Source organism: Rhinopithecus roxellana, chromosome 2 (genome assembly GCF_007565055.1).
Source record: "Rhinopithecus roxellana isolate Shanxi Qingling chromosome 2, ASM756505v1, whole genome shotgun sequence".
NCBI lineage: Eukaryota > Metazoa > Chordata > Mammalia > Primates > Cercopithecidae > Rhinopithecus > Rhinopithecus roxellana.
In genome coordinates this window covers 136,978,617-137,001,084 of record NC_044550.1, presented here as the reverse complement: position 1 = coordinate 137,001,084, position 22,468 = coordinate 136,978,617, and the positions used below count along the sequence as shown (strand labels likewise).

General features: G+C 36.1%; 1 long non-coding RNA gene across 1 annotated transcript in view; it reads left to right on the top strand.

Annotated features, from left to right (window-relative positions):
- Nucleotides 1-22,468, top strand: part of LOC104669516 — an 87,614-nt gene that overhangs the window by 25,978 nt on the left and 39,168 nt on the right. Inside the window, exon 3 of the long non-coding RNA XR_748999.2 lies at nucleotides 8,888-9,003. This is a non-coding gene — a long non-coding RNA (uncharacterized LOC104669516). The remainder of the gene's footprint in view (nucleotides 1-8,887; nucleotides 9,004-22,468) is intronic.

Here is a 22,468-nt window from a genome sequence, read left to right as displayed (position 1 = left end):
GTCAGTCGGGCCTGCTCCCAGGGTACATGCCAAAGGGAGACTCACTGGATTGTGGGAGTGTAATCCATGGGTGGGCTTAATACATGGGTGATGAAATAATATGTGCAAAAAACCCCTGTGACACATGTTTAGCTATGTAGCAAACCTTCTCCTGTACTCCCAAACCTAAATAAAAGTTTAAAAATTATGTAAGAATCTCAGATATTTGTTATTAATAATTATTTACGCTTTTATAATATAAGCCTCCCCTAATTCTTTGGCTTAATGTCCTATTTATTGCCACTGTTGATTGTACTATGTAGGAACAATTTCTTAGAACATGAAATGCTTTTATTATAGGGCTTTAAAAAATAGAATTAAAACATTTTGTACATCATAAAAATACAATTATAAAGAGAGAAAAGACTCCATAAAAATACACCATTTTTTTAAGAAGAGAAATAATCTTGAGGAAACCAGGCAAGATGGTCAACCAGACATAGCCAGAAAACACCTCTTCCACCAAGAGGAACCAAAATACCAAATAAACCAGCACACTTCCAACAGATATTTTGAGAGAAAACACTAAAAGTCCATAGAGGTGACACAGATGCTGGGGTTGAAGAAAGAGTAAGCTGGGAAGTCTGCTTGGAGTCACAGGGCCACTAGGATTGCCCCCCAGTTCCTGAACCCAGTGAAGGAGTGAGTGAGAAAACCTGGGGTAATAATACCCCATGGACCTCTGGTATCCTAGCTATAGGATAAGCTCCCACAACCCCCATAGACCTTTGTACTTAGAGGAGGAGCTGCCTGGAAAGCAGGTAGATGTGCAGCTTGAACCTTCATGGAGCCCAGAAGGTTTTGCTGTGCAGTACAGCTGTGGCAAATCACAAGCATAGATGCCCATCCCCCAAGCTTCTCCATGTTGGACCGAGTGGTTGAAGCTCCTGTTGTCTGCTGGACTTGGAGGGAACAGGGCTGCCATTGATATGGGATTGAAGCATGTCTGATCCACATGCCCCCTTGCCTGCTCGTCCCTCCCAAGACAACCTGCCTTTTGACTCCTACAGGATGGTGCCCACAGCACAGTCTTCACTGCCCCATCTGTGTCTTCTTAGCAGTGTGGGAATAGTGGGCCCCTCAGCACAGCCAGTGCTCGACCAAAGGGAGACCTACTGGATTGTGGGAGTGCAAGCTGGGCAGGCCCACAGCTGTCTGCCAGGATGAAAACCCAGGGCTGTGGGTGCCATATCAGTTGGACATCCACAGTTCCACTGCCCTGCTCTGGGATCCTCCATCCTTGACCCACTGCCTCACCAAACCACCAGCAAACATATCTCACAATTCGCTCTAAAAAGCACAGGAGACCAGCAGGCCCCAAGGAGTTGTGGGTCTCCTATGACTTAACTCTTAGCTGCAAGTGCTCCGAAGGGAGGAGGGAGTGCAAGCTGCCAAAGCCTCCCTTGGGGCAAAGACAATGCTGGTACAGAGCCAGTAGTTCCACCAAGGACAGAGAATGAACTTGGAGAGAGAGTCATCTTTTGCCCAACTGCCTCCGCTCCACAGAGCCCTGCTGTGTATGTACTGAAATACAAAACGGGTGCAAGACTGAGAACCCACTTGCTTTCTCTTACTGTTAAACACCACCTACTGGAATGCAGCCGGAATTACACCACCAAAAATTGCTTCAGCAAGCAAAGCCTGTGAAACCCATTGCAGAAACCTCTCTCTCTTCACTGGCTATAAACTTAATTGTAAAACCTTAACCTATAAAAATCCTCAATCCTAGCACTTTGGGAGGCCAAGGCGGGCAGATCATTTGAAGTCAGGATTTCGAGACCAGACTGGCCAACACGGTGAAACCCCGCCTCTCTAAAAATACAAACATTAGCTGGGTATGGTGGCACGCACCTGTAATCCCAGCTACTTGGGAGGCTGAGGCAGGAGAGTCGCTATAACCCGGGAGGCGGAGGTTGCAGTGAGCTGAGATCGTGCCACTGCACTCTAGCCTAGGTGACAGAGAAAGACTCAATCTCAAATAAATAAATAAATAAATAAATAAATAAATAAATAAATAAAATAAAATAAAATAAAAATAAAAATCCTCAAAGAAAACCTAGGAAATTTCCTTCCGGACATTGACCTTGGAAAATAATTTATAACTAGGTTCTCAAAAGCAATTGCAACAAAAACAAAAATTGACCCATGGCCCCTAACTGAAGTAAAGAGCTTCTGCACAGCAAAAGAATCTATCAACAGAGTGAACAGAGAGACAATCTTCACAAACTATGCATCTGATAGAGATCTAATATCCAGAATCTACAAGAATCTATAAGGAACTTAAACAAATCAATAAGAATATAAAAGATAACCAGATTTCAAAATGGACAAAAGAGATGGACAGACACTTCTCAGAAGAGGACATACATGCAGTTAACAAATATATGAAAAAAAGGCAGAGTATCACTAATCATCAGAAAAATGCTAATCAAAATCACAATGATATAGCATCTCACAGCAGTCAGAATGGCTATTATTAAAAAGTAAAAAATACAAAAATTTGAGCAGTTGTTGGCGAGGCTGCAGAGAAAGAGGAAGTTTATGCCCTGTTGATGGGAATGTAAATCAGTTCAGTCACTGTGGAAAGCAGTTTGGAGATTTCACAAATAATTCAAAATAGAACTATCATTCAACCCAGCCATCCCATCACTGGATATAAAGCCAAAGGAAACTAAATCATTCTATCAAAAAGACACATGCCCTTGTATGGTCTTTACAGCACAATTCATAATTGCAAAGACAAAGAATCAACGTATGTGCCCATCATTGGTGGATTGGGTCAAGAAAATGTGGTACATATATAACATGGAATACTATATAGACATATAAAAAGAAGGAAATCATGTTCTTCAAAGCAACGTGGATTCTGCTGGAGTCAGTCATCCTAAGCTAATTAATGCAGAAATAAAATGAAATATCGCGTTCTTGTTTGTAAGTGGGAGCTAAATCTTGGGTACCTATGGACATGAAGAGGAAAACAGTAGACACTAAGGATTCAAAATGGAGAGAGGGAGAGAAGGGGATACGGCCTGAAAAACTTCCTATTGTGTACTGTGTTCACTATTTGATGGGATCAATAGAAATGTCAATCTCAGCATCACACACTATACCACTGTAACAAAATTGCAGATGTAGCCCCTGAATCTGAAATAAAAATTGAAATTAGAAAAAAAAAATCACTAAACTTGATTTTGAAAATCAGAATCTTGTTTGGATTGTGAATATTTTCTCTACATTCTACTATTTATTCTACAGATTCTGAATATTCTATCATTTACATGTACTACTTTATAATTTAAAAGTAGTCACAAATATTTTTTAAAATAAGAAAGAAAAGCATATTTTAAAGTGATTAGTCCCAATACAGTAACATTTCTCCATTTCTAGTAGTGTTTACATTAAATTTTTTCACTATAATTCATAGTAAAAATTCCAAATTCAAAATTTTTAATTATCCAAAAATGAGTAAAGCTTTACATTTAAGGTCATGACACTTAAAAAATCCTTGTAAGAAAACTTCATATTATAGAAATGAAGCTCCAACACTGATAATTTTCCATAGTGTGTGGAGAAAGTTTAGTTGTTTTGCTTTTGTTTGTGCTGGGAAGAAGGCCTGATAGGAAGAAAGTAGCAAAGGCTTCACTGAACCTCAGGATTTAAACATACTCTCTTATTTGACCAGAACAAAGTACCTGACTAAGGTAGAAGACATGGTCATATGAAACGTCTTTAGCTATTGAAATGGAGCATTACTCTTTTCTAATCAAACTTTAATTTCAAAACAGAAAAAAATTATTAAATCAGGTATAAATACATGTTTCTCAGAAAATGCATTAAAAATGGTGAAAATTTTTCCTAAAGTTTTAGTCCATCTTCGAGAGTCATCCTTTTGCTCAATTGCTGTAATCCTAAAGCTCTTTTAAGTCTTATTTGACTGAATTCTTAATATGCTGAAACCTGAAATTTCTGAGCATTCAAAGCTTGGTTGCTTCTGATTTTTTCATTAGTGTCAAATAAAGTGCTTCCCATCAGATCCCATGAGATTTTATCAGTACTAATCTGCTATTTCTTCCCTGATGCTTCCAGACTATTGAAAGCTCCTAATTTGTGATAATTAACCTCCTGAGAATAGCATTGCTAATTTAACCCAGGGAGCAGCCACATCTTTCTGTGCTCAGCTTTGCAACCTCCCAGACAGGTCTTTTTTGGTCTGTATTTCAGGCATCAGGTAAATTATGCACTAATAAACAGTGAGGGTTTTTGTAGTAAAAGCCAAAATTATGTGGACAGCACTTGTCATGTGAAGGACCAGTTCGCTGTGGTGATCAAGAACAAATGATCCAGCTTTTGTTCTTGATTCTTCTTAGTGAATATGTGATGTTAAGACAGTTACATAATCTTTCTAGCCTCAGTTTCTCTATATGTAACACTTTCAGGTTACTGTGATAACTAAGGGACTTACTCTTAATATGTATAAAATGCTTTAGCACCTAAAACACCACCATAATAAGCTCTAGATAGTGGTGCTATCATTATGATAACAAAATTTCATTTTGAAACTGCAGATATGGATAAAATTGGTATGGAGGAGAAAAGAGGGAAGTAGTTAATGTAAGAACTGAATAAATTATTTCTCAATATGAAAGACATGTTTTTGAAGATGCAAATCAAAAGTGGGTTGAGAGAATTAGGGACAAGAAGAGAAAAAAGTTTCTATTCACACTCTTAAAGACAGCATAGAATATCTAGCATGCTTTAATATAAATATTAAGCTGCTTAATAAGTTCATTAATATTGTCACTCCCTCCAGTTAGAACAAATTTTAGACTAGGTATAATTGGCATATCAAATGGTAACATACATATATGATTATATATATAATATATTATTGTCAAAATATATATTATAGTCAATGAAATATTATAGTTGCCATTTCTGTGAGTTGTATCAACTAAGTGATTCCACTAAATTTCAAGTGGATCCTTGTTGAGTCAAATGACATGTTGGTAACTTTTTTTTTTTTTAAGATTCACAGCAAAATCTTAGTGAAAGGTAGCAAGATTTCCCATATACCCCTGCCCCACATACATTTGTTATAATTGATTAACCTGCATTGACACATCATTATCACCTGAAGTTCATAAAGTTCACTCTCGATGTTTTAAATTCTATGGGAATTTTTAAAATATAAAACTCCTGCATGTACAACACGTAAAAGAAAAGCATATTTTGCTGAGACCAAAGGTCAACGATCAAGCCACCTCTGCTATCTCTGATCCCAGAAGTGACTCCTAGTGCTTCAGGAAACCTTCCAACTATGGCATCAGTTTTAAAAACATTCTTGCAGGACAATGTACTGTATTTTGAATGAGACATATCTGGATATGGCATATTTATATCTCTAGCTCTGTGACTTTGAGTAACTTTAAATTTTTGTATTTCATTTTCTGTATTTCCAAAATAGAAATCATACTTAAACCTCACAGGTTTCTGGGAAGGATTTAAATGAGGGACCATATAGGTGACATTTACTGTAACACCCGGCACAAGTAGTAATTCGGTAAATCCTAGATGTCCCCAAGCTTTCTAAATCTTACTTTAATTGAGACTAATGTGATTAATGCCATCTCTATTTTCTCCATAGAACAATGGTGAAATCTATCACAAAGCTGAATTAAGAAGTTTTAAAAAACATACAGCCGGGCACGGTGGCTCACGCCTGTAATCCCAGTACTTTGGGAGGCCGAGACCGGCGGATCACGAGCTCAGAGATGGAGACCATCCTGGCTGACATGGTGAAACCCCGTCTCCACTAAAAAAACAAAAAAAATTGGCTGGGCGTGGTGGCGGGAGCCTGTAGTCCCAGCTACCCGGGAGGCTGAGGCAGGAGAATGGCGTGAACCCGGGAGGCAGAGTTTGCAGTGAGTCGAGATCGCACCACTGCACTCCAGCCTGGGTGACAGAGCAAGACTCCGTCTGAAAAAAAATAATTAATTAATTAATTAACAATATTTATTATTATTACTACTATCGACAGAGATCATGAAGCACCCCAAAAGCCCAGTATCAAAAACAGGTTAATTTTGGCATGAGGTCGTCGATCTGCTAATAAATCTCAGATAATTTTCTGAAAAATTATTTTCTGAAAAATTATTGATATTAATGGTTACTGTTAGTAACCATTTATATCAATATATCCTCTAAAAATTGTATAAAATATCTTAAAATCATAGGACAAACTTATTTGTATATTAAAATTGGTGACTCTAAAAAAATGATCAACACAGGCGGGGCACCGTGGCTTATGCCTATAATCCAGCATTTTGGGAGACTGAAGAGGGCGGATTACGAGGTCAGGAGATCGAGACCATCCTGGCTAACATGGTGAAACCCCGTCTCTACTAAAAATACAAAAAATTAGGCAGGCGTCGTGGTGGGGTCCTGTAGTCCCAGCTACTCTGGAGGCTGAATGGCGTGAACCCAGGAGGCGGAGCTTGCAGTGAGCCAAAGGTTGCGCCACTGCACTCCAGCCTGGGCAACAGAGAGAGACTCTGTCTCAAAAAAATAAATAAATAAAAAATAAAAAAATAAAAAAAAAGGTCAACACATTTATTACATCCTCAGACAGATCACCATAGAATTAATTTAATTAAAAAAAATCAGGAAAAGTGTGTAAAATAGAAAGGAGCCTAGGATGTGCTCTTGAGAAACTTCAACACCTAGAGGACACTCAGGAGAAGAGTCAATAAAAAGACACTGGAATGCCTGAGTGGAAGGCATGGTCATGTAAGAGAGATGCTAGGAAAATGGAGTTTACAAAGAGTGGAATGATAGTTGTGGTTTCACTCTTTCATCCGTTATATATTAAGCAGCTATTATATTTCATGTGCTCAGGATTCAACAGTGAGCAAGATAAGATCTTTGTGCTAAAGAAACTTACAATTTAGTGAGTCAAGTGAAGATTGTTAACATGGAAATGGATAGAAAAAATGTCCACTGAAATAGGCAATTAGGCACACATGTCTAAATTTTGTTTAACAAATGTGTAAAATCATTAATTAAACACATTTTTTAAAACTGAATGCCTGTTATTTTCCAGGCACTGTTCTAAGTGGGAACCACAATAAACAAAATGAAACTGCAACAAAGGCCCAAAGCAGGTGCGTGCTAGACATGTTGAAAACATCTGAATTGCTAGGATAAAAAAGTGAGGAAAGAAATCATAGAAGCTGAGGTCACAGAGATAAAGGGTTGGGGTACAGATTGTGAAAGACCATACTGTTACTTAAAATTTCTTAATATTTACCAATTACCTAGTAAATGCACTAATCCAGTTCCTAGGTATAGCTTGCAAGACCATGCTAGACCGGCCCCATGTAATTTTTATCCATGTCCCATTGTATTACACAGGACACTGTATATTCCAGTGATAGCAATGTTTATATTTTTGCCTCTATTCTTGCTTTTGCATATTTTTTCAGATTGTTTTTCCTTTTGAAATAATCTCCCTTTCTGTCCTCAAATCATTTTCCCTAGGAAACTTTCTTAGAATTCAAACAGGATAATAAGATTTAACATACCATCTATTATTCTTTCGTACTAAACAGTGAGATCCTTTAGATATACAATATTTTTTTTTTCATCTTTACATTCACAATAAACTAGGAGTTGCTAACTTTATGTTTCAACATGACTAGGCCATAGGAATAACTGGTTGATCTGTGAGGAATGACTTGTGTATCTGTGAGGGTGTTTCTGGAAGAGATTAGCATCTGAATCAGTAGACTAAATAAAGAAGGTCTTCCTTCACCAAGGTGGGCAGGCATTATCTAATCCATTGAAGACATGAATAAAACAAAAAAGTAGAGGAAGCTTGAATTAAGTCAGCCTGACTGAATGAACTAGAACATCAATCTTCTCCTGCCCTTGGCACTGCTGGTTCTCTGGCCAGACTGGAATCTATGCCATCTATATCATTAGTTCTCCAGCTGTCAGACGTTTGAACCACACAACTAGCTTTCTTGAGTCTCCAGCTTGCAGACAGCATGACATGGGAAATCTCAGCCTGAAATACCATGTGTGTAAACATCTTATAATAAAATTATCTCCATATATATTTATATAATATATAGGGTAATATATATGGTTTTATATCTATATGTGGATATATATACACACACACACACTCTCTCTCTCCCCTATTGGTTCTGTTTATGTTGGATATACATGGTATCTGACCCACAGTAGGTATTTAACATATCTCTGACCAAAACTGCATGCCCAAATTAGTTATCAAGAAACACATTTTTTACTAATAAACTTTATTTTTAGAACAATTTTGGGTTCACAGCAAAATTGAACAGAAAGTACACAGTGTTATTATACACCCCCTTTCTCTACACAAAACATGCCCCTCCATCAATATTCCACACCAGAGTGGGACCCTTGTTACAAATTATGAACCTACATTGACATATAATCATCATCCAGAGTTCATAGTTTACATTAGGGCTTACTCTTGCTGTTGTACATTCTTTGGGTATTGACAAATGTATAATAGTGTATATTCACTGTAGTATCATACTCTGAATAGTATCATTCTCCGAAAATTATCTATGTCCATTCATCTATCTCTCCGAATCCATGGCAAGCAACCACTTTATTGCCTCTATAGTTTTACCTGTTTTAGAATGCTGTATTGCTGGATCAAATCGTATGTAGTCTTTTAAGATTACCTTCTTCTACTTAGTAATATGCATTTATATCTACTTCATGTCCTGTCATGGCTTAATAGCATTTTTGCATTTTTTTTTGGTGTGTTTTTTTGCTTTTGTTTTTTTTCTTTTAGTGCCGAGTAATATTTTGTTTTCTGGCTATACCTCACTTTATCTACTTGCTACTGAAGGGTACCCTGGTTGTTTTAAAGTTTCGGCAATTAGGAATAAAGCTGCTATAAACGTCCAGGTAAAGGTATTTATGTGAACATAAGTTTTTAATTCATCTGGGTAAATATCGAGAACCATGATTGCTCTATCATATCATAAGAGTATTTTTAATTTTGTAGGAAACTGCCAAAGTGTCTTTCAAAGTGGCTGTATCATTTTGTCGTCCCTCCTGCAGTGAATGAAGGTTCCTCTTGCTCCACACCCTCAGCAGCATTTGGTGTTGTCAGTGTTTTGAATTTTGGTTATTCTAATTGCTATATAGTAGAATCTCACTGTTGTTTTAATTTAAAATTCCCTAAAGACATAAGGTGTTGAACATCTTTTCAGATGCTTACTTTTAACGGTATATCTTTTCTGGCAAGGTGTCCGCTTGTCTTTTGTCCCCTTTTGATGGGATTGTTTGTTGTCTTGTTGTTGAGTTTTAGAGTTCTTTGTATATTTTGTATAACACTTTTTTTATCCTATGTGTCTTTTGCAAATATTTTCTTCAAGTCTGTGGATTTCCTTCTCATTTTGTTGAAGAAAACATACATTTTTAAATGAAGAAGAAACACTTTGATAATTAATGCAATTCTTGATAATTATATCTGTTATTAAATACTTATTAATTTTAATGATGTTTTACATTGTTTACATGTATTAACTTTCTTAAACTTCAAAAATAAAATAATTGGAAAAGGGAACAAATATACATGTTCTTCTTTAACATCCTAAGAAAGAAATTCAAAAAGAAGATAGAGAGCAAAGCTAAAGCTAAAACTTGAAGCAACAAAACTTCTGTCTTTAACTGCATACAATTTTCAATCAGGAACTTATCTCAGTACTTCATAAACATACTAAATTAGGAAAGAGATGAATGTATATCTGAAAACAAAATAATGCATCATTTTACTGAGAGAGTTTACACAGCTTCAAAGAGCAGATGTTTTGGTTCTATCAAACTGTAGTTGACAAATTTCCTAGCAGTGGGAGTGGAAAATTAGTTTTCATTTTTAGAAATTATTTGATACCATTTACAGACCTTTGCTATTTATCACACTGATTAAAAGCTGCCATTTACAGCATTTATAGTCTTCAAGTACATGTCAAAACTGTTTCTATCCAATTCAAATTTCTTCTGAAGGGACATATTAAACCAAACCAGGATATATATCTTTCCTTTTCTTAAGTAATACATCAAAGCTATGCAGTAAGGTACATTCTAATATTGTATTGAGAATTTCACTGATTAAATCTGGAGAGATGCTTATCTAATACTTACAAACTTGGAAACATCTTTAGAACCAAAGGTAAGTATAAATAGGTAAGAAATACTGCCTTGGAATGTCATGATAAAATGGCTACAATTTCCATAAAAGCAACAATATCTCAAATCCATTTATCCCATGAGAAAAAAAATTCATGTCAGAAAAAGCAAGATAGTTCACTGAAGCTTATAAACTGGCAGGTGAAATTTTGTAAGGATTTCTCATGATCACTCAGGAGTTTCTTATAGGGATACTGGAAAAACCCATGGAAAGAAAGTCCCCACTCCTCTCCAGTTATTTAATCTCACAGGATTTGCCATGAGCTGAACCATATATGCACATTTATTTTAGACAGAAACTTTTGAAAAAAATGCATATTCTACATATGTTTTTTTTTTTCCCCCAATTAACTAAATAACTCTCATTTTGAGGAAGGGGTTTCTACCCAGATACTTTTGAATATGTTATAAGGCCAGGCACGGTGGCTCATATCTGTAATCTCAGCACTTTGGGAGGCCGAGGCAGGCAGATCACTTGAGGCCAAGAGTTCCAGACCAGCCTGGCCAACATGGTGAAACCCAGTCTCTACTAAAATCACAAAAATTAGCTGGGCATGGTGGTGTGTGTGGGTAATCCCAGCTACTCGGGAGACTGAGGACACAAGAATCACTTGAACCCAGGAGACAGAATTTGCAGCGACCAGAGACGGTGCCACTGCGCTCCAGCCTGGGTGAGAGAGCAACACTCCGTCTCAAAATAATAATTATGAAGTGGGAGGATCATTTGAGCCAAGGAGACAGAGGTTGCAGTGAGCCAAGATTATGACACTGCATTCCAGCCTGGGTGACAGAGTAAAATTCTGTCTGGAAAATACCTCTGTATATCTCAGAATTTTTCCCTTGAACTTTAATAGTTCAAGGGTGTTCAAATAAATGTAAAACACACCTTCCTTAAACTTTGCTTAATAAGACTCAGGTGTTCACCCTAGTCTTGCCCTGGCATTGTCCTTCATTATAGAACATGTAACTTTCAAAATATACTCTGAGAAAGACGATTAATATGAACTTTCTAATAAAAATTAGAGTTTGTATGCATACATAAAAATTTTAAAAAATATTTTAATATGATGTAAAAATATAATAATGTCAATATTATATCTAAATATTAAACTTCAATCAGGGAATATTAAAGACTATAATTTTAATGTAAATTATGAATTATGATAAAGTCTTGCTGACATATACAAATGTATACATAGCTTTTATGAATGGTATATATTCGTATGTTTGTACATCCACATTTAATCTTGTTACAAGATTTGGGCTTGTGTTAGATGAATTTGGGAGAGTTCAAATAATAGTAGTTTTACTCCAGATTGAGTATTGAGGGAAAGTGGGAAATTTTATATATTCTGATGTAAACTTTATTTGGAATATAATATAATGAATAGGATATTACTACTTTCTGTTATCCTTCAGGAGATATTTATACTCAAGTCATTTAAAAAATATCAACCTGTTTCAGGATCTGCATCACAATACTCGAAACCACTTTCATTCAAAGACAATATGGTAGATAGTTGGTACAGGCTGACTGAAAACAGCTTCTTGCTTATGTATTCAAGAATTAGGCTATGAGTTAGACTGAGTAAATAAGTGAATGCAAAGAGCCAAATGCAGCATATCAATTAAGCTTTGATTCTTAGGAAATTTATATCCCTGAGTAATGCTGGGTTCAGGCACACAGTTGTATCTCTAGATATCTTTAGAATAGATGCATACAGGCTAACTGCATAGATGTACTCATGTGAGCTCTTTGCCTTTTCTCTATAATTTTTCTACTTATTCGTTCTCTCTGGGGCTTAGGCAGAGCAATGCTGTCTTCTGATTTAACTTGATTTTTAAATTTTTATAAATAAACTTATCTGTTGATAAGCCATTTATACAACTAGCCTGCAGAACAGGAAAAGTACAGGTGTGTGTGTATATATATGTATATGTGAATTGATGGGTATATATACACACACATATCTGCACATGAATACATATATAAATGTACACTTGTTACAGAGACACACAGAGACAAACACACTCATATATATACACAAATATATAAATATATTGTTTTGATTAACCATCGTTATGCAGTCAGTTTCTCCCATCTCTTCTCATCAAAGGCACTTGTTCTCTTTAACTCTGTTTATTGGTATCTTTCCTTCATTTAGAGAAAATCATATGACAACGACAAAGAAAGACACAGCAAAACCAAACCCTTTCGGCATATAATGAAAAGTATTGTTATGTAAAAGCAAGACAATCTTGTTTATATGGAAGATAATAAACCAAATCAGAAAGTTATCTTTATGACACATTACTGATATAGTTCCCAGAGTATAAACCACTGCACAGGTCTATCTGGTATGCAAAATCATGTTCAGTCACCAAATTGAAAAAATTTTCTGAATGTACTCTTGTCCCCAGAACAGCAAAGCTACTCTAATGAAACCAAAATTATTATTATTATTATAGAGACAGGGTCTTGTTCTATCTTCCAGGCTGCAGATAGCAGCATGATCATAGCTCACTGCAGCCTTGAACTTCTGGGCTGAAACTACCCTCCAACCTCAGTGTACTGAGTAGCTGAGACTACAGGCGTGTACCACCTAGCCTGGCTCTGAAACCAAAATTATTCTTTCTACTATTTTTTTAAATGGGAGCTACACAATAGATAGATTGATAGATTAATACTAGATAGATATGCATATATACATATTTCTTTTGTTATGTAAGATTTAATAATTCATTTATTTAACAAATATTAATTACCTATTTTTTTGTAAAGAACTCTTCTCAACACTGAGTATGCAGCAGCAGACAAGACAAATTTCCTCCTCTCATGGAGAAAATATTCTAGTGGGACAGTAGATGATAATAAAGTCAACATGATGAGGTGGGAAGATCATTTTAGTTAGGGTGACCAAGGACTACATTTCAAGGAAGGTAATGTTTGCACATAAACCTGAAAGACATCAGAGCTTAACTCTTGAGTTAGTAAAAGGGCACCTTGACAGCTGCTCCCCTAGATATGACCCCTAATAAACCATACCTGCCAGTGTGTGTGTCCTGGATCCAATCTAGGGTGGCTTATGACTGCATTAACCTACTGAACATAGTGACTATGACAATTCTGGCACTAGCTTTCAAGAAACTGGGTAATTTTCCTTTCTCTCTCTTTGCATGTTTTATTGAAAGCCCTGAGCTGTCATCTAAGAAGTCTTTTTTATTTTGCTGGAAAGATCACATGGAAGGATCATGTGTAGAGGTCATATGGAAAGGAGATGCCCTGAGACTACTCTTAGCCGGAGTGAGTAAGGTCCAACTGTACCATCGTCCAAGTCAACTCAACAAGGACTCCTGCTCTTGTCAACACCCAGGGCCTGCTCTAGGGGCACATAAGTGTGCAGTCATACAAAGGCCTCATGCTTAGAAGGGTTCTGAACTTAGATTGGTCTTGTACCTGGTTCAATGCTCTGCTGTTGCTGCCAAGAAATTTTCAATGATTTTTAATTCAGCTAGCCTGCATTTTTTACTACACCAGCCATGCAAATTCTGTAGCTGGCTTTACCAACAACTGGCTGTCAATGAGATACTACAAGTGAAGTGTCCATAGCAAAAGGACCGTGGAGCTGAATCCAGTCTGAATACACAGAACCTGAAAGATGAGATGCTTTTTCTTTTAAACAACTAGGTTTGATACAACAGTTGGGTTTATATACATAGGAAAAACTCTGAAAGTTTTGTTTGAAAAAAATGAAGTTTTGGAAGTAGTTCCTGATTCTCAGCATTGTGTAGGCCATGCTGCATCACATTAGACTAGACATGATAAGGAGTGAAAGGGTCTTATCAAATTCATGGTTTATTAAGAATTTAAATGCACATCATATTTCAAAGTGCAGAAATGGAGCTAAAAGGATATTAAAGCCTTAGTTATTTAGTGTCAAAGTAAAAACATCATAATATTTAATATTAGATAAAGAATTTACTGTCCAAGGTCTATGCAAGGTTATAGATTTACTAAAACATCTGTGGGGAATTTTTCCTAATGCAAAGATTGGCATAGAGTCAGAGCATACAGTCACTAGTGCTGAATGGATAAATTGCATCTTGTTAATTAATCTGGATTGCTTCAGTTTCTTCCATAAAGGAGGAAAGGTTGATCATATTATTTTCCAGAATTTAATCTGTCCGTAAATTTTATAGTCTATCATAGGAGGTAGAATGTTCCATGGCCACTTTCTCTTCTTAATTACAATAATTTATTTTTGCCACTTATGCCTCTACCTCTTTATTATTACATGAAGTTGGATTATTTAAAACATTCTCTCCATCTCAAAGAAAAAAAATCTCAGATTTGCAAGTCTTTCAAAAGAATTTATGTTTCCATTGCCTCTACTGTCAAATCACTTAATCTTTGTCACTATCTTTAGAGAACACCTAATTTATATTTCTGCCAGGGAAACCTGTCCACATGTAGAAACTGTGAAAGTATCTTGTATGTCTTGTCAACTGCATTGTAATACACAGTGGACTCTTTATGTTCAGTGTATTTTGATTAAACAAACACTGAACTCATGAGTTGTAGTGTTTTGACTCCCATATATATTGTCCTATATATTATTATAAAAATTTTATCTAACCTGTATTCAATCCAATAATAGTATTCTTTATGAATCAGCAAATATATTTAGTTACTATTTTAAAACTTATGTCTGATATTTTCAACATCATCACATTAGTTATTAATCCAAGATAGACTGTGAGAACTGTACTAATAAAGCAATTATTGTACAATATTTCTGCCTGAGTCTTCTCATATGTAAAATGAAGAGTTTTCTCCCATGTAAAATATATATGGAGATAAATAAATTGTATACAGTTCTAGAACTATAAACATTTAAATTAAGCAATGAATTTGGCTTACTTTCAATGTTCAAATGACTTCTTAACTCGCGTCAGATGAGTCCATACTCTTCACCCATGGGTCAAGCACCCAGATGATGTGACGTCCACAGCCCTCTGGCCTCCCCTCCTCCCACTGTCTTCCTTGATTATTGCACTATAGGCAGGCTGACATAGAAAATACTAACACGTTTGTCCCTACCCCAGAGGCTTCACACAGTTCTTCCCTCTGACTGGAAGACACTGTCCCCAAACCTTTGCATTGCCTTACTCTACTTACCCCTTTACCGTAGAGCACCTTCATATGTCTCTCCCCGAGAAATCTTGTCCTGACCAGCTCCTCCCTTTGCCATTCCCTTACCCTGGTCAGATTTATATATCTATGACTAATTTAGAGTCAATTGCTTCACTAGAAATTTTTCAATAACAGTGATATTGTCTTAACCACTGCTATAACCACAGCATTTGGCACTAAGAGTAAATACACGTTTGTCAGTTATATAGATCAGCCAAAGAAATGACAATGTAGAATATAGTTAAATATTATAAGTTGGTTGTGTTCATGCCTTTAGTTTATCTCTTTTCTGCATTGGCTCACTTTGCCATGGAACTTTGCAACTCTGAATGAGAAGTTCTGCCCCATTCCTTGACTCTGACTCAGTCTTCTTACTTTATTGGCCAACAGGATGTTAGGAAATATGAATAAGCAGAGGCAAGAAAAAATGACTTGTCTATTTCTGGCTTGCACTCAGACTTTGTTAGGAAGCAGACTAATTTGAACTAGTCTGCTGAAATGTAAGACATGCATCAGAGATAAACCCTTTTTATCATCTCAGGAGAGTCGATCCTGAATTAACCAACCCATGGCTGATGCCAACACATGTGAGTTAGCCCAGACAAGACAAGAATAACTCCGTGGACTTGTTAATTCACTGGATTAAAGTTTCATGAGCTCAATAGCAGTTCATTATTATAGTTTTACTGAGGTTTAGTGGTTGTTTGTAGCATTATTAAGGCAATAGGTAACTCAGAATAGTCAAGAGGTTTAACAAAGTTATTTTAACACCTTTATAATTTCATTACAAAAGTAATGCATTCCCCTTGTAACAAGTGAAACAATGCAAAAAACAAAACAAAACAAAACAAAAAAACATTAATTATCTTGGCCTACATTCACCAATTGCATTTACTTCCATGTGAAGAAACTGATATTAACAGTCTTCTGTGCAAATTTCAATGATTTTCCAAATGAAGAATATTTCTAAAAGTCAACAAGAATAAGGCATGTAGCATAGTCTGTGTATACTGGGTATCTATTTAAAATATTTTGCAGGAAAAAAGGGTGATCTATTGGCTCCTTTATAAAACTTACTCTGATGGCAGGAGCAAAGTGACAATCTATACAGAGACAGTAGATAAGAAGTGATTCTAATAGACCATGAAAGCTAATGAGGGTTGAGATTACAGTGAGAGGACTGGAAGTAACAAGAGTGGAAGATTAATAAATCCAAGACTCCATTTTTCAAGAATTTAAACATGAGTGGGTGAAATGAAGCACAGAGAGAAAGATATGACTTGTCAATATATGGTTAGCGCAATTGAAGTTTAAAATTAAGTTGCACCTTAAATTTAAAATCCATAGCAGTGACAGACTCACAACACAATGAACAAGCATTATTTTACCTACACATACATAGAAATACAATCTTTCTAAACTTTTAATTTTGCATTTCTTTTGACTTAATATTTCATGAATGTAATAAAATGAAAGTATATATAAAATATGCAGTAATTCAAAAACATGATACTGATATATTACATTTAATTAAATTTATCAGAAATGCACATCTCCTTGTTTATACATGACATTTTGTCTCATGAATAATGAAAGTAAAATACCAGAAAAAAAGAAGCTTTAAATTATTGTTAAAGCTCAAACTAAAGTATTCCATTTCTGCTCATTTACTCAAACATTTATTCAATGAAAATGTATTAAGTGTGTGCTACCATGCTAGGCACTAAGCGTAGTTGCTGATACAAAACAGATCTTATCCCTGCTTTTATGAATCTTTGAATTTACTAGAAAAGTGGGTAACAGTATAGAGTGATATGATAGCATAGCAGAAGAGGACCCAGGCCATAATTTAAGGCAATATTCATCAAACTTTTAGGGCCTAAAATTCACCTGAATCTGAAATAAATGCAGCTTCTGTCACAGCATAAGTAATACTCAAGATTTTAGATTTCTAACAAGTCTCCTGTTGATGCCAACACTAATTACCTGTGCATTACACTTTGATTAAAGGAGATATAGGTATCAAGGAAGGCTTTTCAGAGGAAATCAGTTATAGTGTAAATCCTATGAGTGAAGAATTATCTTGATAAAGGGAGAATAGGCCAATATAGGAATTCCATGTTTAAATCAAGAAAATTCAAAAATGTATAAAAAGAGCAGCTGGGTTATATACCCAGAAGAAGAAAATAGAGAAAGATGCGGTTGAATGTTTCCTGAAAGTATACAGAAATGCAGAATCTCAGATCTCACCTTGACCCACCAAATCTGAATCTTCATTTGGGCAAGCTCTCCACATTGTTTTATATGTACATTAAAGTATCACTTCTCTAGAGAATAGTCTCCAAAATAAGCACAAGTTTAAATATATATTAAATGCAATGTTTTATATGGCAGTTTTATAAATAATATTTGTTCTTAAACTGTGAGTTGAGTACTTCTTCTAAATAATGATTAAAAAGAGAGGTATGTACCACAATGATGAAACACTGACTTTATTCTGAAAGACATTTAATTGGATTATTAGTGATGCGGCTGTCATTGTAGCAATCACTCAAATCCCTGCTAAATCATACATGGATATGCATATTCAAATGGATTTTAGTTAATTATTAGCTGTCCTTTTCAATTCTTCTGATGAGAGAAAAACTGAAATTGTGCCTTCTGCTTTTGCCTTTAACAAGTATTTAACAACAATATATATGGCATATTTCAAAATAAATCAAAACAAAACAAAAATGTTTTAAGAAAAAACAAAGAGTGAATTGTTGAACTCCAGCCACTGCCCAATTTGCTATCAGCTATTAGCAGCCTCCTGCCACCCAGAGGGTTGACGCTTGAAATGTGGCCCATGAACTGGTAGGGGAGGCTTCTCCTAAGGACATGTTAAAAATGAAGAATGTTAGATGCCTCCACTGACCTACTACATCTACATCTCAACAGGATCTCTAGGTGATCTGTAGACATGGAGAAGTTTAAAAGAAATGAAGCTTCTAATTCAGCAGTAGTTCAGGAGTGGGGCGTCTGGTTCTGCATCCTAGATGAGCTCTGAGGTGATGATGCTGATGCCAGTCCTTGAATCACTCTTCGAGTGGCAAGGATGAAAAGCACCATAGCATTTGACACCCTCGACCATTTTTGTAATGTGTAAACTCTTCCCTTTTGTGGTCCTTAATATCACTCACAAAGTTTTCTAGCTTTCTAAGTTGTTCTTCACAGTTATTTTGGCTGAATTTTTCTTCTGCATCTGCCCAATATAGATTCTTGGTATTTTTTTTCTTCATTCTGTCTTGATTTGGTTTTTGGTTGTTTGTTTGTTTTTGCTTTTCTGGTATGCATTCTTGTTACTGTCTTATCCATATACATGATCTTAACTTCAAAACAGATGCTGATGACTGTCTACATTTATCTTCCGATCTTCAAGTTCATGTTCAACTTCTGTTTTCTGTTGGGAATGCTCTACACATATACCTCAAAGCAGTCAAGCTCAACTTGTTTAAAGTGTAGTTAATTAAGCTCTTTCTAATTAGTCTCTTCTTTTGACATACCTTCTGTATTTGCAATACTAGATAATAGGATTAACATCCAACCAAATATACCAAGCCAGGCTGGGCGCGGTGGCTCACGCCTGTAACCCCTGCACCTTGAGAGGCCGTGGCAGGTGCATCACCTGATGTCAGGCGGTGGAGACCAGCCTGGCCAATCTGATGAAACCCTGTTTGCACTAAAAATACAAAAAATTAGACAGATGTGGTGGTGGGTGCCTGTAAGCCCAGCTACTCGGGAGGCTGAGGCAGGAGAATCGCTTGAACTCAGGAGGCAGAGGTTTCAGTAAGCCGAGATTGTGCCACTGCACTCCAGTCTGGGTGACAAGAGCAAAAATCTATCTATCTATCTATCTATCTATCTATCTATCTATCTATCTATCCCTATAAATATATAAATATCAAACTACAAACATTGAAGACATCCTTAACTCTTCTCTCTCCCTCATTTCCCAACATCCATTCTTCTAACCCTTCACATCAAACCCACATGAACACCTAATTCTTGATTTTTTTAATCCCTGTGTCTTAAACTCACCCCGTTTTATCTATTCTCACCACCATCCTCTGATGATATCTTACCATAAGATATTTTTTTTCCTTTTCACTACTTTGGTACATTTTCCACATTTCCACATTGCAATAAACACTATCATTCTAAAATGTAAACCTAACTATATTATAATACTAAAATATTTCAGAGATTCCCATTCTCAAAGCACAAAATTCAAAATTTTTGCCTGAGCATATAAAGCTCTCATGATGAGGCTCTTGCTTACGCCTCCAGCCTGTTGAGTCCTGCTTTGCTGCCAAAACAGTCTAAAAGATCTCCCGGCACACAGTAGCATTTATTCCCCCAGTGTCTTTACAGATGCTTTGCCACTATTTGAATATCATCCATGATATTAACTTTACAAAATCCTGCTCTTTCTTTGATACCACTGTTTAATAATGAGTGTTTAATAAAAGTAAAGTCTTGCTAAAATAATGTGATCACATTCCACTCAGTTCCTGTTTTTCACAACTAAAAATCCCCAGACATAACAAACAAACCTAGAAAAACTTCAAAGGAGAAAAGAAGAAGGAAGACTACCTAGGGACTACGGAACTTGAGAAACAACATAGGGGTGAGTTCTCTGGGTTTCATTATTTTATCCCATACATTTTAAAGAGTGTAATGAAACCTTCAACCTACATTGGCAATAGAAAGATAGGAAAACAAACAAACAAACAAAAAACAAAACTTACATAATGCTTGTTCCCCCTGCCAAATAATAGGGAAAAATGTGGCCTTTTAAATAATACTCATCCTTATCAAGCCAAATGACAACAGAAAACCCAGAAATTTTTCTCCCCTCCTATCACCCACACACAGTTTCTTTGGGACAGAATGGAGAATTATCTTCAACCCTACCTTCCAAGCCAGGCCTAAGTAGGCAACAGTGTTCCTATTCCCCCACCTGGTGGTATTTCCTTTGCTGAGTAGAGAGTTAACCTTCCATCACCTTCCTTGTGGAAATAGATGGTAGCAATGCAATTTCCCTGCCAGGAGAGTGTTGGTAGGTCAAAAATGGAGCTGTTCTTCTTCCCCATCTGGCAAAAGCAGGCACCACTTCGACTGCTTCAACCAGGGTAGTTTTAACGGGATCCAATATCAGGCTGAGCATCTACCACCATCTACATCAATGAGATGGGGCAAGGCAATGGGAATTGGGACTTGTAATCACTCCACCTCCTTCCTACACTTGATATCATTGAGGCCCAGTTGTGGGCTGATCCTCTTTATCTATCTGACAGTAATAAGACTGTTGTAATGCAAATCAGAGACAGTTAAAACACCAATTCTCCCTGTCCTCCAGCATCTGTAAGGCCCAAGGAGGAACTGAGCCTCTACTCTCATCAGGTTTCAATGAGGTAGGATGACATGAAGGAAGGAGGGGTGGTTGGCAATCCATCTTGCCCCTCACCTGGTGTCACTGAGGCCCAGTGGAGAACTGAATTTATATCCCCAATCAGAGGAAATATACAATGATAGCCAATGACCTGCTTTCAATGAGAGTGTCAGCAAGGCTTGGGAGGAGCTATGTTTCTATTCTAATCTGAAATAAGACGTGCACCAATACTGCACGTTAGCCAGGGTGGCGTTAATGGAACCCAGTGGAAAGCTAAACATACTCACCTCTCCAGCCCTCATGGTACACGCATGCAAGGGAAAGATTCAATTGACTCTAAATACTCATTATATAATATCTAAAAATGCTATACCAAGAGGGGAAATCACAAATGAATAGTAAAAGACAATCAACACATGCCACCACTGAGACAAATCACATTTTGAAATAATCTGACAAGTATTTCTAAAGCAGCCATTACAAAATGATTCAAAAATCGATAAGAAATTTTCTTTAACAAAAAATAGAAAATCTCAGTAAAGAAATAAAATTTATAGAAAAGAATCAAATGGATATTTCAGAAGTGAAAACAGTGTTTCAGGGCCTTGCATGACAGTAACATAATAGTAACATTCATGAGAAGGAAAAGAGAGAATAGAGCCAAAAAAAAAAAAAAAAAAAAATTCCAAGAAATGCCGTTTAAGACTTCTAATTGGTAACAGGCCATAAATCAGAGATTCAAAATATCAAAATAAATATACACCAAAAAATATCATAACTGAACTTCTGAAATTTGAAGACAAAAATCTGAAAGCATTCACAGGGAAACAACACATTATTTACACAGAAACATCAATTTGAATAGCTGTAGTTTTCTCATCGGAAATCATTATAGGCCAGAAGGATGTAGCACAATAGTTTTCAAGAAGTAAATAAAAAGAATTGTCAATGCAGGTTTTATAATATCCAGTGAAAATATTTTTCGAGATGATGGTAGTTGGGCATGGTGGTGCACATTTGTAGTTCCAGCTACTGAGAAGGCTGATCATTTGAGCCCAGCAGTCTGAGTCTAGCCAGTGCAACATAGCGAGACCCAATTTTAAAGAAAAAAAAATGGAATGAAGGTAAAATATAGTCATTGTCAGATGAAAGAAAACAAAAATAATTTTGTTTGTTATTAACAAATCGGACTATAAGAGTGGCTAAAATAAGTTAAAGAGAAAGGAAATGATAACAGAGGAGTGCTTGGGATTTCAGGAAACAGAAAAGACGATCAGAATGAGTGAATATAAAGATACTTATAATAGACAATTTTTAGTTCTCATGAGTTTTCTAAGCCATACTAGAAGGTAAAAGTAAACATTATAACTTTGTCTAATACAGTGCTACATTACGTAGAAAAAGTACGTAAGACAATTATATTTTAAAAGTGGAGAAAGTAACAGGGCCTAAGTGGAAGTAAGGTTTCAACACTTTTTTGAAGTGGCAAAATTTCAATACCAGCAGACAGTGATGAGTTACATATGAATATTTTAATACCTAAAGCAACT